We start from the raw sequence: 17,806 nt of genomic DNA on the forward strand, positions 1-17,806 counted from the left end.
TGCAGTCCAGTACTCGCCTAAGTATTTGAAAATCCTACCGAGTGAGAGCAAACCTCTCCACTCGGAGGCTTAGCTGCAGTCCAGTACTCGCCTAAGTACTTGAAAATCCTACCTAGTGGAGAGCAAACCTTCCACTCGGGGGCTTAGCTGCAGTCCAGTACTCGCCTAAGTATGAAATCCATTCCGCTCTGCAAGGACGACGAGGTGCAGGTCGACTGCTAGCTTCTCCTTCGGAGCTCCACCACAAATACAATGTGCGCTCTGCAAGGACGACGAGCTGCAGGTCGACTGCTACTTTCTCCTTCGGAGCTCCGCCACAAATACAATGTGCGCTCCGCAAGGACGACGAGGTGTAGGTTGACTGACACCTTCTCCTTCGGAGCTACGCCACAAATACAATGTGCGCTCTGCAAGGACGCAGGTCGACTGCAATCTGTGCTCCATCCTTACCTGCAAGAGCAGTGAAGAGCAGGTCGATTGGATTCTCCACCTCAGAGATGCGTCTCAAACATTAAATTATATTCCGAGTGAAGAACAAAGTTCGCTCGAAGGCAAATGCAAGCATATTCAACGATAAGCCAAGTTCAGATAACATCCTACGGATTCGGAAGTACTCAGGCATCAAGCCTGTAAAAGTTTATCGGTTACAAAACCACTCGGCATTCCGAGGAAAATTTAAGGTGAAGCATAGAAGTTTTTTACTCCTCGGGTGGAGGACTGGAAGGCGCGACAAACTGGTCCAGGTCGATTCCATCAGCAATCCGAGTGGCGGCAGCAATGAAGGTCTCCATGAAAGATTGGAAGTCATGCTTCTTGGTGTTGGCCACTTCGAGGGACGCCAGCTTGTCCTCTCGCGCATCCTTGCAGTGAACACGGACCAGGGACAGAGCAACATCAGCACCACACCTGGCAGAAGACTTCTTCCATTCTTGCACTCGACCTGGAACTTCATTTAGTCGAGTCATTATAGACTCGAGGTCATTTTGAAGCGTCTCTCTCGGCTAGAGTGTCGTGTCGATCTGCGACGCTGCAACCTTCAGTCGAGCAAGGTAGTCAACCACACCAGCAACACGAGACTCCAGTCGGAGCACGTTCATGGCAGTTTCATCCTTCACAGGAGAATTAATGGGATCCAAGCCTGTCTCCACTCGATTGGTATCCTGCTCGAAGTTTTGGTAGAATTCTGTAAACACAACTCAAAGATGAGCCAGCAGTTCTATGATAAGTCGGTGATTACAAGTCAGTCGGGTAGGAAGATTACCCTCAAGCATGATGAATAACTTCTTGGCGAGCCCTCCCAGATAAGCCTCCAGATTGTTCTTCTTCCCCACCAGTTCACTAGCCTTGTCACTCAGAGCTATCTTGTCATTCTTCAGACGGTTGACTTCCTTGTTGGCCGCGTCAAGAGTAGCTTTCAGGTTGGCGTTCTCCTCTTCAAGTTTACCGACTAAAGCCAGCTTCTCTTCCGCAAGCTTCATTTTTTCCAAAGCCACCTTCTGCGCCTCGGCAAGTTCCTGGTCCTTCTTCTTCAGAGCCTCCTTTGTTTTATTTGCAAAATGACAATGAGATCAGAAACAAGAATGGGCAGAAGGATAAGAACAGTCGTCAAGTTCTCACCAATCATACCTTTTGCTTCGTCCTTTGCCTTCTGGAAGTTCTCCTGAAAAAGCTTCAAGTCAAGTTCGAGCTGGATATGTTTGTTTTCCAACTCAGTATAGCGAGCCACAAGCTCGCAAGATTTCTGCGAAGAGTCAGTCGACAGACATCAAAAGAGAGGTCGCTTCCGAGTGACTAAGAGAAAAACCGTAACATTTCTAAGACTACAGTCGAATCAAAATATTCGATAGTAGTCTCGGGGACTACACCCAGTGGGTGCACTCAGCGTGCCCCCACTAGTTTTATTGACTTGATCCGATCAGTCGACCGAAAGGATCAAAGAGATTATGATCCCAAAACCATGGCTAACTACCAGCAGTTAGTCTTGGTCTCATCATGATCTAACAAAAAAAAGGTTCTTCAGACTATATTCGACTGCCAGCAGTCCACCGTAGTCTCGGGGACTACACCCAGTGGGTGCACTCAGCGTGCGCCCACCGGTTCCAAGATTCCATTCGACATGGTCCGACCAGATCGAGTGAAGAAGTTGGAATGAAGAAATTCAAAATACAAATACTAAAGTTGACTGCCAGCAGTCTACCATAGTCTCAGGGACTACACCCAGTGGGTGCACTCAGCGTGCCCCCACCAATCCAAAAATCAATCGACACACCTAGTGGGTGTACAGATACAAAGATCTTCGGAAAGAAAGTCTTCAGATAGCATATCCTAACAGAACAAGTGGTGATCAACTAACCTGGACATTGCTCTGAAGGGCTGAGCTAGCATCATAAGCCGCTTGGCCGGCTTCCTGGATCGCCTTTACCTGCTCCATCATGATCCCCGCCTGGCGTATAGCCTCCTTAGCAGCACCCGCTTGGTCCTCTGGGACGTGGTGTGTGGCGAAAAGGGAGGGGGGGTCAGCAATCGACGACGAAGGCCGGGCACTCGTCAGCGGCACAGCGAAGGACACAGAATGCCGAGTGACATCACCACCTTCTTGAACCAATGCCTCAGGCACTGATGCAGTCCGAGTGGTCTTGCCAGCTGGCGCCTTTTTATTCTTCCTCGCCCTCAGTGGCACCTCGTCATCATCATCAGGGAGATCAATGACATGAGGAGGAGCTGCAAGATAAATCAAAAGTTAGAAACGAAAATCCAATCGACCAAAAGTCAAACTACAAGAGAGCGTACCAGGGTTGGAGGTGGCAGCGTCTTCCATTTCCTGGTCGTCGTTCTTGGCGGAGGTCTCGGAGGTAGCAGCACTGCAGATTTCAGAAACCAGTCGGTTAGTCGATGAGTCGACCAAGAGTTCATTCATGCTAAACAAGAAAACACAAATTCTGTTGTCACCAGGAGATAGTGGGAATGGCCATTCTCATCTTGGGCAAGGCCTTCGGCGGCTTTGACGGCTTTGGCTGCTTCGGCGCTTTCTCAGTCGGCGCCGGAGAAGCCGCCCGAGGGCGCTTCGACGATTGCCCATCAGGCGCGATCTCTTTGCCACGCTTGCTCGCGGGGTCGTGGATGAGCTTGGATCGCCTTTCCGTACGAGGAGGATCGACTTCCTCCTCCTCCTCCTCTTCGCTGGATCCGTCATCATCCTCTTCTGCCTCACCATCAGATTGCCACTCCTCACTCTCACCTCCGCTCGCCTCTCCCTCCTCGGCTTGTTGTTGCGCCCCGTTGGGCGTCGAGTACATCTCAGTCGTGGCCTAGAAGAAAACAAACAAGACAAAAGGCAGTCGACTGATTTTAAGCAAATAGAATGGAGAAAGCGGAATCACAGTCAGAAATGCGGAATTGAACCTTGTCTACTTCGTATGATTGGTCGAGTGGAGGAATCCTCCTGGCTCCTCGGGGGTTGTCTTTGTTCCCTGTGATGTTGGCCAGCCACCGCTCCAGCGTGGCATCGTCAATCTCCTCCGGGTGGATCCGAGTGGTATCCTCAGTGCCAGAGTACAACCACATCGGATGGTCTCAAGCTTGAAGCGGCTGGATGCGTCGTCGGAGGAAGACCTCCAAGAGGTCCATGCCAGTCACCCCGTCACGGATAAGCTGGACTCAACCAGCACCTTAACCTGCGCCTTCTCTTCCGGGACCACCTTCTAAGAGGAAGGCTTCCTCACTCGTTCCATGGAAAAAGGAGGGAGCCCAGTCGACTGCCCTGGCGTCGGCTGGTCTTTGCAGTAGAACTAGGTCGACTGCCATCCACGGATCGAGTCTGGTAAGATCATGGTCGGAAAGGAGCTTTTTCCTCTCAACTGAACCCCAAGACACCCACACATCTGAATCACTTGTGTTCTCTCGTCACTCGGATTGGCCTTTTTCACCGTCTAGGAGCGACAGGTGAAGATGTGCTTGAAAAGACCCCAATGAGGTCGGCAACCCAAGAAATTCTCGCACAAAGACACGAAAGCAGCGAGGTACATGATGGTGTTGGGTGTGAAGTGGTGGAGTTGCGCCCCAAAGAAATTCAGAAATCCCCGAAAGAAAGGGGGAGGTGGCAAAGAAAACCCACGGTCGACATGGGTGGCCAAGAGAACGCACTCACCCTCCTGAGGTTGCGGCTCAGACTCCTTCCCTGGGAGCCGCGCCGATCCATGGGGGATCAGTCCTCCGTCGGCCAGGTCGTCAATATCTGCATGACTAATCGTCGAGCGGATCCAGTCGCCCTGAATCCAGCCCGGCAGCAGGCCGGCCCTCGATGAAGATCCGCTCCGACTGGTCTCCCTTCCCTTCGCCTTCGCCGTCGCCTTCTTTGCCCGCTCCAGGGCCGCCGTCTTATCTTTCACCATCATCGCTGGCGGGATGCGCACGGGGCAGCGGCGCTAAGGCGGAAGCAAACGCGGCGGATAAGTCTGGAGAAGAGAGGAGGAAATGAGAATACACTGTTCAAAAAACCCCGTCCGGTGCCTTATATGAGGTTGCTTCCGAGTGACTGACATGTAGGCCCGGACGATCCTCTCAAATCCCGCAACAGTCGCGCACATGATACGTGGCGAAAAAGGTGGCACGGAGATCGAGGCGGCCCTGCCTTATCCCATCCGATTACAGCGGCCTCGCTCCGCCCCGCGCGCTTCCCAAAATTCGAATCCCACAAAATCCGCGGGTTGCAGAACAACTCGTCAGATGAAAGATCTCCTCCGCTCTGTCGCTCGGAGTTCTCCAAGTGAAAACTTCACTCGACGGATACAAAGAATGGATCAAGGAGACTGAAAAAGAAGTTGGTGTCGTGACCTAAAGTTTATTGATCCAGAATAAGACATACTCATAGCATGAAAAATGGGTCGGAAGAATTCTCACCTCCTTCCCCACTCAAACCTCGATCCATTCGGGGGCTAATGATGAAGCTATGTACCTAGGGTAGGGTCACGGACCTGTCCAAACTACCCGAACCAAGGACATCTCTAGAAGAAACCACCTGTCAATCGACTCAGAAGTGTTCCACTCGACTGACTCGAAGACACTCGACCATGAAGCCAACCACTCGACCACGAAGCCAACCACTCGACGGCCGGGAGGTCTAAAGTCACTCTGCACGCCAACGATCGGTCATTAAGTAGCTTTTATGGTCATCATAGCACTGTATGTGTAGCGTTACCAGTAATGCCCAATCTTAATGTATCTTAAACCCTGCATAACTGAGGGCCGGAGGGGTCTAGCGGACTCTATATAAGCCACCCCCCTCCTTAGTGTTAAGGGTTGGCACCCCTGTAACTCATACGCATATAATCCTGTCGACTACCTCCGGGCTCCGAGACGTAGGGCTGTTACTTCCTCCGAGAAGGGCCTGAACTCATAAATCTCTTGCGTATACAACTACTCCATAGCTAGGATCTTGCCTCTCCATTAGTACCCCCCTACACTACTGTCAGACTTAGAACCATGACAGGGTATACCTCCTATTTCAGATCCGGAAGCAAAAGTGATTGTTTCTTAAACGGGTCCTTTCTCGAGCAAAAGTTTCTCTCGAAAGAATTTAGTGGGAGGATGGTGGAGACTTGATGAGGTTATTGAACCATCACTTCAACCAGTGTGTAGCAGGGCACAGGAAGTTGTTCCTGTGGCACCTACACCAATTGAAGTGGAAGTTGATGATAGTGATCATGAAACTTCAGATCAAGTCACTACCAAACCTCGTAGGATGACAAGGACGCGTACTGCTTCAGAGTGGTACGGTAATCCTGTCTTGGAGGTCATGTTGCTAGACAACAATGAACCTACGAGCTATGGAGAAGCGATGGTGGGCCCGGATTTCGACAAATGTCTCGAGGCCATAAAATCTGAGAGAGGATCCATGTATGAAAACAAAGTGTAGACTTTGGAAGAACTACTTGATGGTCATAAGGCTTTTGGGTACAGATGGAGTTTAAAAGTAAGACGGACAATGATGGTAAGTATCACCATTAAGAAATCTCGACTTGTCGTTAAGATGTTTTCCGACAAGTTCAAGGAGTTGACTACGATGAGACTTTCTCACTCGTAGCGATGCTGAGAGTCTGTTGGAATTATATTAGCAATTACTTCATGATTTATGAAATCTTGCAGATAGGATGTCAAAACATTGTTTCCTCGACGATATTGTTGAGGAAAGGTTGTATGTGATACAACCAGAAGGTTTTGTCAATCCTGAAAGATGCTAACAAGTATGCAAAGCTCCAGCAATCCTTCTAAGGACTGGAGTAAGCATCTCGGAGTTGGAATATATGCTTTGATGAGATGATCAAAGATTTTGGGTTCATACAAAGTTTATGAGAAACTTGTATTTCCAAAGAAGTGAGTGGGAGCACTATAGAATTTCTGATGAGTATATGTTGTTGACATACTGTTGATCAGAAATGATGTAGAATTTCTAGAAAGCACATAGGGTTATTTGAAAAGTGTTTTTCAATGGAAAACCTGGATTAAGCTACTTGAACATTGAGCATCAAGATCTATAAGGATAGATAAAAAACGCTTAATAGTACTTTCAAATGAATACGTACCGTGACAAGATTTTGAAGGAGTTCAAAATAGATCGGCAAAGAAGGAGTTCTTGGCTGTGTTATAAGGTGTGAGTAATTGAGTAAGACTCAAGACCTAACCACGGCAGAATAGAGAGAAAGGACGAAGGTCGTCCCCTATGCTTCAGACGTAGGCTCTACAGTATGTTATGTTGTGTACCGCACCTGAAGTGTGCCTTGCCATGAGTCAGTCAAGGGGTACAAGAGTGATCCAGGAATGGATCACAGGACAACGGTCAAAGTTATCCTTAGTAACTAGTGGACTAAGGAATTTTCTTGATTATGGAGGTGGTAAAAGAGTTCGTCGTAAAGGGTTGCGCCGATGCAAACTTTGACACTAATCTGGATGACTCTGAGTAGTAGAACGGATTCGTATAGTAGATTAGTTATTTGGAATAGTTCCAAATAGCGCGTGGTAGCTGCATCTAGGAGATGACATAGAGATTTGTAAAGCACACACGGATCTAAAAGATTGAGACCCATTGACTTATAACCTCTCTCACAAGCGAGATATGATCAAACCCAATGGGTGTTGGATTCATTGCAATCACATATGGATGTGAACTAGATTACTGACTCTAGTGCAAGTGGGAGACTGTTGGAAATATGCCCTAGAGGCAATAATAAAATGGTTATTATTATATTTCCCTGTTCATGATAATTGTTTATTGTTCATGCTATAATTGTATTAACTGGAAACCGTAATACATGTGTGAATACATAGACCACAACATGTCCCGAGTGAGCCTCTAGTTGACTAGCTCGTTGATCAATAGATGGTTATGGTTTCCTGGCCATGGACATAGGATGTCATTTATAACGGGATCACATCATTAGGAGAATGATGTGATGGACAAGACCCAATCCTAAGCATAGCACAAGATCGTATAGTTCGTTTGCTAAGAGCTTTTCTAATGTCAAGTATCATTTCCTTAGACCATGAGATTCTGCAACTCCCGGATACCGTAGGACTGCTTTGGGTGTACCAAATGTCACAACGTAACTGGGTGGCTATAAAGGTGCACTACAGGTATCTCCGAAAGTGTCTATTGGATGGCACGAATCGAGACTGAGATTTGTCTCTTCGTATGACAGAGAGGTATCTCTGGGCCCACTCGGTAATGCATCATCATAATGAGCTCAATGTGACTAAGTAGTTAGTCACGGGATCATGCATTACGGAACGAGTAAACTGACTTGCCAGTAACGAGATTGAACGAGGTATTGGGATACCGACGATCGAATCTCGGGCAATTAACGTACCGATTGACAAAGGGAATTGTATACGGGATTGATTGAATCCTTGACATCGTGGTTCATCCGATGAGATCATCGTGGAACATGTGGGAGCCAACATGGGTATCCAGATCCCGCTGTTGGTTATTGGCCAGAGAACGTCTCGGTCATATCTGCATGGTTCCCGAACCCGTAGGTCTACACACTTAAGGTTCGGTGACGCTAGAGTTGTTATGGGAAATAGTATGTGGTTACCGAAGGTTGTTCGGAGTCCCGGATGAGATCCCGGACGTGACGAGGAGTTCCCGAATGGTCCGGATGTGAAGATCGATATATTGGACAAAGGGTATTGGAGTCCGGAAGTGTTCCTGGGGTACTAGGCTAAGGCCAGCATGACCACAAGGTGTTTCGGGGGGCCCGGCAAGTGTTGCACCGCCTCATGGGCCAAGGGGAGGGGGGAAACGAGACGACTAAGGGGTTGTGCACCCCTCCACACCCTTTCCCATGTTGCTTGGGGAGGTGGGGCACATCCACCTGGCTTGGGAGGCAATCCTCCACCTGCTTGGCTTGGGGGGCAAGTCTCCCTAGGATTTTCCCTAGGGAGATCCAATCTGCTTCGCCGCCGCCCCCTAGGGGAAACCCTAGGGCGCCTCCCCTCTCCCCTTTCCCCTATATATAGTGGAGGGGTGGATGGGCAGCGGCACCTCTTCCCTGGCGCAGCCCCTCCCTCGTCCAACTCTTCCTCCTCCTCCGTAGTGCTTGGCGAAGCCCTGCAGAAATACCACGAGCTCCACCACCACCATGCCGTCGTGCTGTCGGAGTTCTCCCTCAACTTCTCCTCTCCCCTTGATGGATCAAGAAGGAGGAGACGTCCTCGGCCTGTACGTGTGTTGAACGTCGAGGTGCCGTCCGTTCGGCGCTAGATAGGATCTTCCACGATTTGAATCCCGCGAGTACGACTCCATCAACCGCGTTCTTGTAACGCTTCCGCTTAGCGATCTTCAAGGGTATGAAGATGCACTCCCTCTCCCTCTCTCTCGTTGCTAGAATCTCCATAGATTGATCTTGGTGATGCGTAGAAAATTTTGAATTTCTGCTATGTTCCCCTACAGCTTTATACAATAATCTTTAGCATATCATACACATACAAATGTAATCATAGCTTATACATACAAATAGTCTTATCAAATCATATCATCATCATAATCATCATCCAACACAAAGTGGTCTCTCGTCATCATCTCAAAAATAGCGATACAAGTCTCGAATACTTGCAACTACATCGTCATCCATCTAAACCCGATATACGCGAGATGAGCTATCACTATGAGTGAGAGTGGAACTATGCGGTACATGAGGCGGTGGTTATGAGTCCTCTCTCGCGCTAGCGTGAACCTCAAGTAACTAGTTTTTGCTTCTTGACTGCTTTAAAGCCTTTATGGATGGCGCCCGAGACCCCCTCCACTTGCGCCTAACACTCAGGCCACTCGTCGTACTGTCCCGGAACCATTCCTTTGTACATGACATAGCAATGCTTCTTTGCCATCAAGAATCTAGGTACATGTTAGAGATGCATCTTCATCAAGAGAATGTATAATTATATGCAACAAAATATACCTGAGCAACACGAAAAAGAAAGGGTTAGCAACTAGATGCAACATATAGTAAACATACAAATAATCAACGCAGTTTCATCGTACGCAAACTAATTAACTAGAGGTATGCAGGTCATCGTACTCAAACTAACAAAGTAGCGTTACGCAAGTTCGGCTGGGATCGTGGATATCATAAAGTTTCATCGCTAGAAAAACTATACAAGTTCAACCGACACATATCATCTTCATCGGCATCATAAATCACTAGAAGTTCCGTCCTTCCATATCATCAGGATGCACCCTAGCTTCTTGAATGGCGTGAGGTCCTGACATTGCATGCCTATGCGAGTTCGGACGTCAGCTCACGATATAGGGCCATGGTGGAACATCCCCTTCTCTTCGACGACTTCTTTCATGATGATCGTCACAGTGCCCCTTTGGATGCGAAAGAAGTCATCTCTAAGTTTATAATCCTCTTATCCATGAGATTCTACCCACTTGCGGATATGATCATCATTTTTGTTTGTCATGCAAAGGTTTTGGCGATCCCTTTAGAACTCCATCATGAGATGGAGGAGGTAGAATCCATAGTTCTTGCTTGGTTATGGGACATGGATGCAGCAGAAGTTAGTTTTATCCGAGAAACCCGTCTTCTTGTTCCTTTGTTTCCTGATTTGCAGGTGGCCACCCCTCAAGCTGAAGCCTTGGAGAGCATCATCAAGAATATTCATTACATGGTTGTAGTCCTTCTTCTCGTAGTTTCTGGTATGGTCAAAATACATGGCATGGAGACTCGCGGGTAAAGAACGATAAGGACAGCGCGCCCGTTGCTGCGGGGAAAAAACACCTCAAATTATTCTCCATATGAGAGAGAAGGAATGATTGAAATGTACAAAAGGGTTGTAAGGCATTGACTTACTTTGGATGATAAGGCAGGAGGACAATTTCCTGGTCCTTATTCTGTACCATAAAGTTTTCAATGTACTCCCTAGCAGTTTTACGCTCAAAGTCGCCGTGACTCAAGAAGGACTCGTGCATGTAGTATGGATCCGCCACACAGATTTGTGAGACTTCTTCTCTCTTTATGACAAAGCTCATATGTAGCGCAAAAAGACGGATGATTGTACAATCGAGCCACCTTGTCAGAAACATCTCGAAGATATGCTCAAACCGTAGGAAGAACACCTCTGTGGGTTGTGTGTCGACATAGCACTTCCCCTCAGGCACACGAGCCGTGTATGTCAGATATCCTGGATCCTTCGAGGCTAGTAGGCTTTTCTCAGTCGATAGCACATGGTCGTGCAGTCTCCTGAGATCCCCTGATATTGCCTCCGGCTGTTTTGGAGGTAGCATTGGCTCGCCCATGACATGGAACATGGCTGCACCTTTGACAGGTACACACTCTTCAAAATCCGCCATCTGGCTGCTATGTGCTCTGGCTTGTTTGTAGGCAGCAGAGCCTCTCTTCTCCGGTCTCTTCCTCTCCTTTTTCTTGGGCTGACCTTCCAGACCCTTCCTTACCCTACCAAGTGTTGTCAGGCTAAGCAATGTAGACCCTCGGCTAGTTGAGCATGTGTCTAGGCGGCATCTTCAGGCGTTTCCTGTGAGGATTGCATGAAGAGAGACTTCTTTCAATCCCTGCTAAGACGTTCCTGCCCAAGCAGATCATCCATATCCTTATCAACATGATGTTAGCCCAAGTTGTCATATGGCTGACTCATCATATCTAAGTCACCGTCATAGGCGCCTGTATTGAGGAATCGAAGAGGGTCCTCGGCCATCTCTTCATCCATTCTTTGTTCTACGGGGGCGATTACATCATCCACTATTGGAACCCCTTCATCACGTCGTCCGCCGCTCTCACCCGGCACTACAGGCGCTTGTAATTGCGTAGGCGGGGTGGTGGTGTTCATACCTGCTTGTTGATGTGTGGTTATTGGTGTGCTCTCAGCCGGCTCCAGACGAAGAAGACTCCTCAGCCATAGCAGCACACAACCCTTGAGTTTCCAACCCGCAGCAGGGTCTCGTCGTCCTCCCTCCTAGCCGTACTAGATGAGGCAAATCCTCATGCCCCAATTTCAGACTCGAAAGTTAACCCTGAAGTGCCCATCGTTCATCGGCTGGCCGTGGAACGTGAGTTCCAAGGGCTTCATTATCACTATCTTTCCCACGTCCACCTTCTGGCCTTTGATCAAGTAGAGTATGGTGCACAGGGTTTCGTCGGCCTACAAACACATGTCTACGGCATAAAACATCCGAAAGGCAACGAAAATGAAATATTCTAGATATATGTTGGTGTGACATGTAATTACCGTGAGGGCGTCAAGCTCAGCCAAAGACGAAGGCCCTCCTAGCACACCAGATACTAAGGACGGGCTGCTATGAGCGGGTGCCGGTGCGGGTGCCGGTGCGGGAGCAGGCGCGGTTGCATGAGCAGGTGATGGTCCGGTGGTGTTGTTTACCGAGATGCTCCCAACGAAACTGGGCTTGGGGAAATCATCTACCGTCTTGTCTGGATTTTCCTTCGTCTAGTTGATGATACTCGGGAGTTAGTAGCAAAATCATTTCTGCAGGCTTCTACAGCTGCAGCGACTGGCTGTTGTAGCAACTCATTTTTTCCTCGGCTGCTTATTTCGCATCCTCAGCAGCTTTTTTCTCGAATGCAAGCTTCACCTTCTCGTTGATGTCTGCCTGCTAACTAAACTTCTTTTTCTGCTTCTTGGCCTACGGGCCCTCGTTGTAAAATACCTTCCATGTGGCGCCATCTCCGGCAACATGCACACGTCCATATTGCGGCCGCTGGTCCAAAGGGAGTCCCTTAAGTTCGTTCAAGGCCCGATTGAGAGGGGTGTCCCACTTGGGCCTCATCAATGAAGACTGGCTTTCGGCTGCAAGATGGGGTTGCTTCTCCTGTAGAAGGAATGTGAGCCATTTACGAATGTGTATTCGACTTGATGAGAAGCTAAATGTGAGGTGGTAAAAGAATAATTACCAGTAATGTAATCAATTTCCTCATGATCGGGTTCGTGTAAAAAACCTGCTTTTCCTTGTCCCACTTGTAGCGGGCCCTGATGAAGTCATGCTCCAAGGGGTTGGTGAACTTGGCGAAGGGGTCTGGGAGACCCGCGGCTTCACGTTGCGTGTCCTCCTTATCCTATATGGGCCTTTTGCCGCCACAGCTTCTGAGGCATTGGTTCCCCATGTTCCTTTGCTTAAGGTTTTTGAATTGCGCCGCCTTAGCCTTGGCTACCTCAGTAGCGCAAGTGTCCTCGAACTTTTGGAACTCCTCTTCCGTAACACTACTAGGGAAAACCTTATACACAGAAACGTACCAGTAGCGCGTGTCAAAAAGAATCGCTACTACTACTTACCACTAGCGCCCGGCAATTAAACGCGCTGCAGCTAAGCTTATAGCAGTAGCGCGCGAAGAAAGAAGTGCTACTACTATAATTCCGACACTGTTCTCGACAGGCTAGCAATAGTAGCAGTGAGCTCGCCGAAAGCGCGCTGCTGCTAAGATGGTTGTAGCAGCGTGTTTTACACGGAAATCGCTACTGGTAATGAAATGAAAATAAAATAAAAGACATATACAAAAGTAAATGAAAATGAAAGAAATAGAAAAAAGGGGAAAGGAAAAAAATAAAATGTGATGGAAAATAAAAGAAATAGAAAAAGGGGAAAGGAAAAAAATAAAATGTGATGGAAAATAAAAGAAAAAGAAAAATAAAGGAGAAAGGCATAGCAGCAGCGTGCTTTCAGGACAAGCGCTATAGCTAACTTATCAGTAGTGCGTTCTCTTATCCCGCGCTATAGCTATGTTAGCTATAGCTAATGTAGCAGCAGCGCTTTTCTGGGACCGTGCTACTGCTATTTTTGACTTAACCGCGCGGTTCTTCTTCCCCTGGCCACTTCCCCCTAATCCCCCTCGATCTGCTGTCGCTACCGTTGTCGCGTTGCATCGCTGTCGGCCGCCGCGCGCTCTCCCGTCGCCTTACGCACGCCCTCTGCTGCCCTCGGTGGCCGCCATTGTCGTCGCCCTCCGCCGCAAGCCCGAGCACCGACCCCGACCCCGACCTCGACACTGCGTGCCCCTCCCTTGGCCGCTCCCTAACTCCGCCGGCGCCCGAGGTGAGCATGCCTACACCTCCTCCTCCTCCTCCCCTACCTCTGTCTAGCTAGGGTTCCTAGGGTTCATCAAATTTTAGGGTTCATCTAATTAATTAGGGTTCATCAAATTAGCTACTACTTGTAGATGCTTAAGTAGTTATATAGTTGTTGTGCACCCAATGTAGTTAAGTAAATATAACTGTAAACTAGATGTTAATTAGGGCAGTAGTTGTAGATGCTTAAGTAGTTTTTAGAACAAATTCCTAGGATTCATCAATGGTGCTTAAGTAATTGTAGATGGTTAAGTACCTAGCTAGGGTTCATCTAATTAGTTAGTACTTGTAGATGCTTAAGAATTAGGGCAGTGGGGTTTAACTAGATGTTAATTAGGGCAATAGTGTTTAGTTTAGAGAAACAATTGAATATAGTTTTTTTATTGTTTTTAGTAAGTGTTTAATTGAATTAGTAAGAAAATTAATAGAACTAGTTGAGCTAGTTTATTTTTAGTAAGAACTAGTTGAACTAATAGAACTAGTTTATTTTGAAAGAAAATTAATAGGACTAGTTGAACTAGTTTATTTTTAGTAAGAAATAGTTGAATTAATAGAACTATTTTTTTAGTAAGAAAATTAGTAGAATTAGTTGAACTAGTTTGTTTTAGTAAGAACTAGATTATTTTTATTTGTAGTAAGTGCTTAGTTGAACTAGTTGAATTAATACAACTATTTTATTTTTAGTACGAAAATTAATAGAACTAGTTTGCTTTTTTAGTTAAAGCAATTGTTCCCGCATCGACGTTGACGATGCCTATCCTGCATCCTCGCCGTCGACTCGGCGGAGGAGGCTCGCTTCTTCAGAGGGGCCATGTCCAGGACTGTGCTTCGCCGGGCTGGTACTCGGATGTGCTACCTTCCGGGAGGCGCAGCTTGGTGAGGAGCTACTTGGAAGCAACATTGTGCGAAGGGCAAGAATTGGAGACAGGATAATCTCCATTCTCCATAATGGAGAGTCCGGGCCTGTCTTGTTTTATGCTATTTTACCTAAGAGAAGGTAGTAGGTCCTATGAGAGAGAAGTAGGTCCTAGGTACAATGTGTTATTATGTGGTACAATGTGTTAGGGTTGATGATGAGGAGGAGGAGTTGTGATTATGACTAGTGACCAACTTGCTATATGATGTCTCATTGATGAAAATGATGATCATGAGGAGGTGTTATATGACAATGATGTATTATGATGATAAGTTGTTAATGATATGATGATGATGATATTTATTATATCACTGGGTGAAAGAACCGCAGATTAGTTTCAAGTGGATGTCCATCCACTTGAAACTAGTCCACGGTTCTTTCATGAAGTGATGTAATAACTAATTATGATGTAAAAACAATCTCTAAATTGCTACTGTATGAAAATTGTATAAAGGTGTATGAATACAACATGAAATAAAAAAGAAATAGAATACGGAATAATAGTAGTAGCTCGGGCTGCCAGAAGCGCTACTAGTAATTACCAGAAGCGCCCTTCCCAGGAAGTGCTACTACTAAGTGGATATAGCAGTAGTGCGGGTGGACACACGCTACTGAAAATATTTAGTTGTAGCATCGTATCAGTAGCGCGGTTACCCGCGCTACTGATAGGCCAAAAACTCGCGCTACTACTAGGCTTTTCCCTAGTAGTGTAAGTGTCAGATTTTCCTCTAGAATCTTGGACATGGGTTCCTCAGCCTCAATAGCTCGTGTCACCCTCCCTTACCAGGAGGCCAAATCATTTTTCATCTTGCCCATGGCGTGATTGTTAATCTTTTTCATCATCGGATCATCCCATGGTTGTTCTATGCTATCATCCCGATCGGGGAACTTGAATCTCTTATGAAACTTCGTCAGGAGCAACTGCCTGAAATGTTCTTTACTCCTTAAGTCATCATCGTTGATGCTCACGAATTCCCGTAGGATGCATCCTACTTTGTTCCCATAGCACTTGCGAGGTTCTTCCGACTCTAATGGCTCAAACTTGCCAGGGGCCATCTTTGTGATCACCAGTCATCGCATGCCGAGTTTGTTAGGTTTTCGTATCCTCTACTTCTTCTCGTTCTTCTTTTCGGTAGCGGCTTCAGCGCTAGTACCTTCCCCACCAGTATCTTCCCCGTTGGTACCTTCCCTGCCGGTCTCGGTGCCGCCGTCGATGTCGATGTCGGTGTCAGTACCGTGATCGAGGCCGCCCTGCAAACCTTGATTGTGCTTAGAAGACAAAAATTTGAGGTACTGTTGTTCACCCTCATAATCCATCTTGTCTGCATCTTGGTCAGAAGGCCCGGTTTCTTCGTTGTTCGACATGTTTCCTATGATTAAGTCTCCTTGTTTAATTCTAAAACTATAATAAGATGAGAAATGACATTAAAAAGGTCTATGGTTTACCGTAATGCCATTTCATTCCGTCACAGCAAATCCCGGCACTCGATATGCCTACTTTCTAGCACAAGTCATGCCAAAATTCACAGGAAATTTTGGCATGACCTTTGCTTAAAAGTGGACATATCGAGCACCTGAAATTCACCGGAACGGAAATGAATCAACATTCCGGTGAAACATGGCCACTCGGATCATTTACCCTGCATATAACCATCATTTTCCAAATATCACATGTCCACTTCAAATATGTCCAAATCACATGTCCACATATCATATAGGGGTCATATAGCAAGTAGCAACAATAGCTTTAACTACAAAAACAAATACCAACAATTCTGCTTTTTCTTTAAATACCAATAAAAATTCCTAGAATAAACAAAATTTGATACCTAGCTAAATACCAAAACAAATCCTCGAATACAATTTCTATCCTAGTTTGATACCTAGCTAAATACCAAAAAAAACTTGAATACAATTTATGTCCTAGTTTGATACCTAGCTAAATACCAATAAAAATTCCTTGAATAAATTTTTTGTCCTAGTTCGTTACCTAGCTAAATTCATAACTAAATTTGATACCTAGGGTTCATAACCAAATTAGATAAATTCATCACCGGAAAATTCATAACTAGGGCTCATACCTAGATAAATTCATAACTAAAGTTGATACCTAGCTAGGGTTCATAACTAAATTCATCACCGCAAAAAAAAAACTACCTACTGCCCTAACTAAATAGATAACCTAATTAACCTACTGCCCTAACTAAAGAGATAACCTAATTAACCTACTGCCCTAACTAAAACCTAAGTAAATTAACCTAAGAAGCCTAGCTAGAACTCTAATGGTAGAGAGAAACGAGCAGTGGGGGGCTTACAAAGGGTGCAGGGCGAGGAGGCAGGCCCGACGACGACCGAGGTTGGGAGGGGAGGAAGTAGAGGAGGGAGGCGTGTCGCATCGGTGTCGGGGCCGGGGCAGGATCGGGGGAGACAGCGCGGCATGGAGGCGAGTCGGGGTTGGGGGAGACGGCGCGGCACGGAGGCGACGCGGGTCAGGGGCGAGGGCACGGGCTCCGGCGAGGTCGAGGGGGAGGGCATGGGCTTAGGCGAGGTCGATGGCGAGGGGACAGGCTCCGGCGACGATGAGGGGAAGATGAGATAGTGGGGATAAGGGGGAAGAAGCAGAGGCGGGAAATTGGCGGGGGTGGGGGGTGGGGGGGGCTTATGTCAACATACCAGCAGCGCATTTCAACAAAACGCGCTATAGCTAATTTAGCTATAGCACATTTCTACAAGAAGTGTTGCCGCTATCAACAGTAGCTATAGTGTGTTTTACTAAAAAACGCTTCTGCTATCTAACGTAGCTATAGCGCTTTTCCAGAAAGGTGCTACTGCTATCACCAGTAGCTATAGCAGTTTTCCTGTTTGTTTCTTCTATTTTCTTTTCCTTTATTTTCTTTTCCTTTTCTTTTCTTATTTTTCTTTTCTTTCCTTTTTTCTGAGAGCAGGAAGAACGGAAGATGATACAATGTATATAACTAAGGCGATATATATTGCATTATTTGATGATTAAATATGCATACAAAATAGGAACATATATATATATATAGGATGGGTATATTCTACAACTGATTGTAGAATAATATTCTACAATAGGCAAGCCCCTATATAAGGTAGTTTTGAATCGGAGACCGCCCGACCAGGCAACACCTGCCTGGATCCAGAAAACAGATCCCCCGATCCCGCCGCCACCTCCCCCCCCGATCCCGTCCTCTCCCTCCCGGTGAACCATCCCACCCCGCCGCGCGCACCTCTCCCTCCCAGGCAAACCATCCCACCCCCACCGCACGCACCTCTCCCTCC

Source organism: Triticum dicoccoides, chromosome 2B (assembly GCF_002162155.2).
Source record: "Triticum dicoccoides isolate Atlit2015 ecotype Zavitan chromosome 2B, WEW_v2.0, whole genome shotgun sequence".
In the NCBI taxonomy this organism is placed as follows: Eukaryota; Viridiplantae; Streptophyta; class Magnoliopsida; order Poales; family Poaceae; genus Triticum; species Triticum dicoccoides.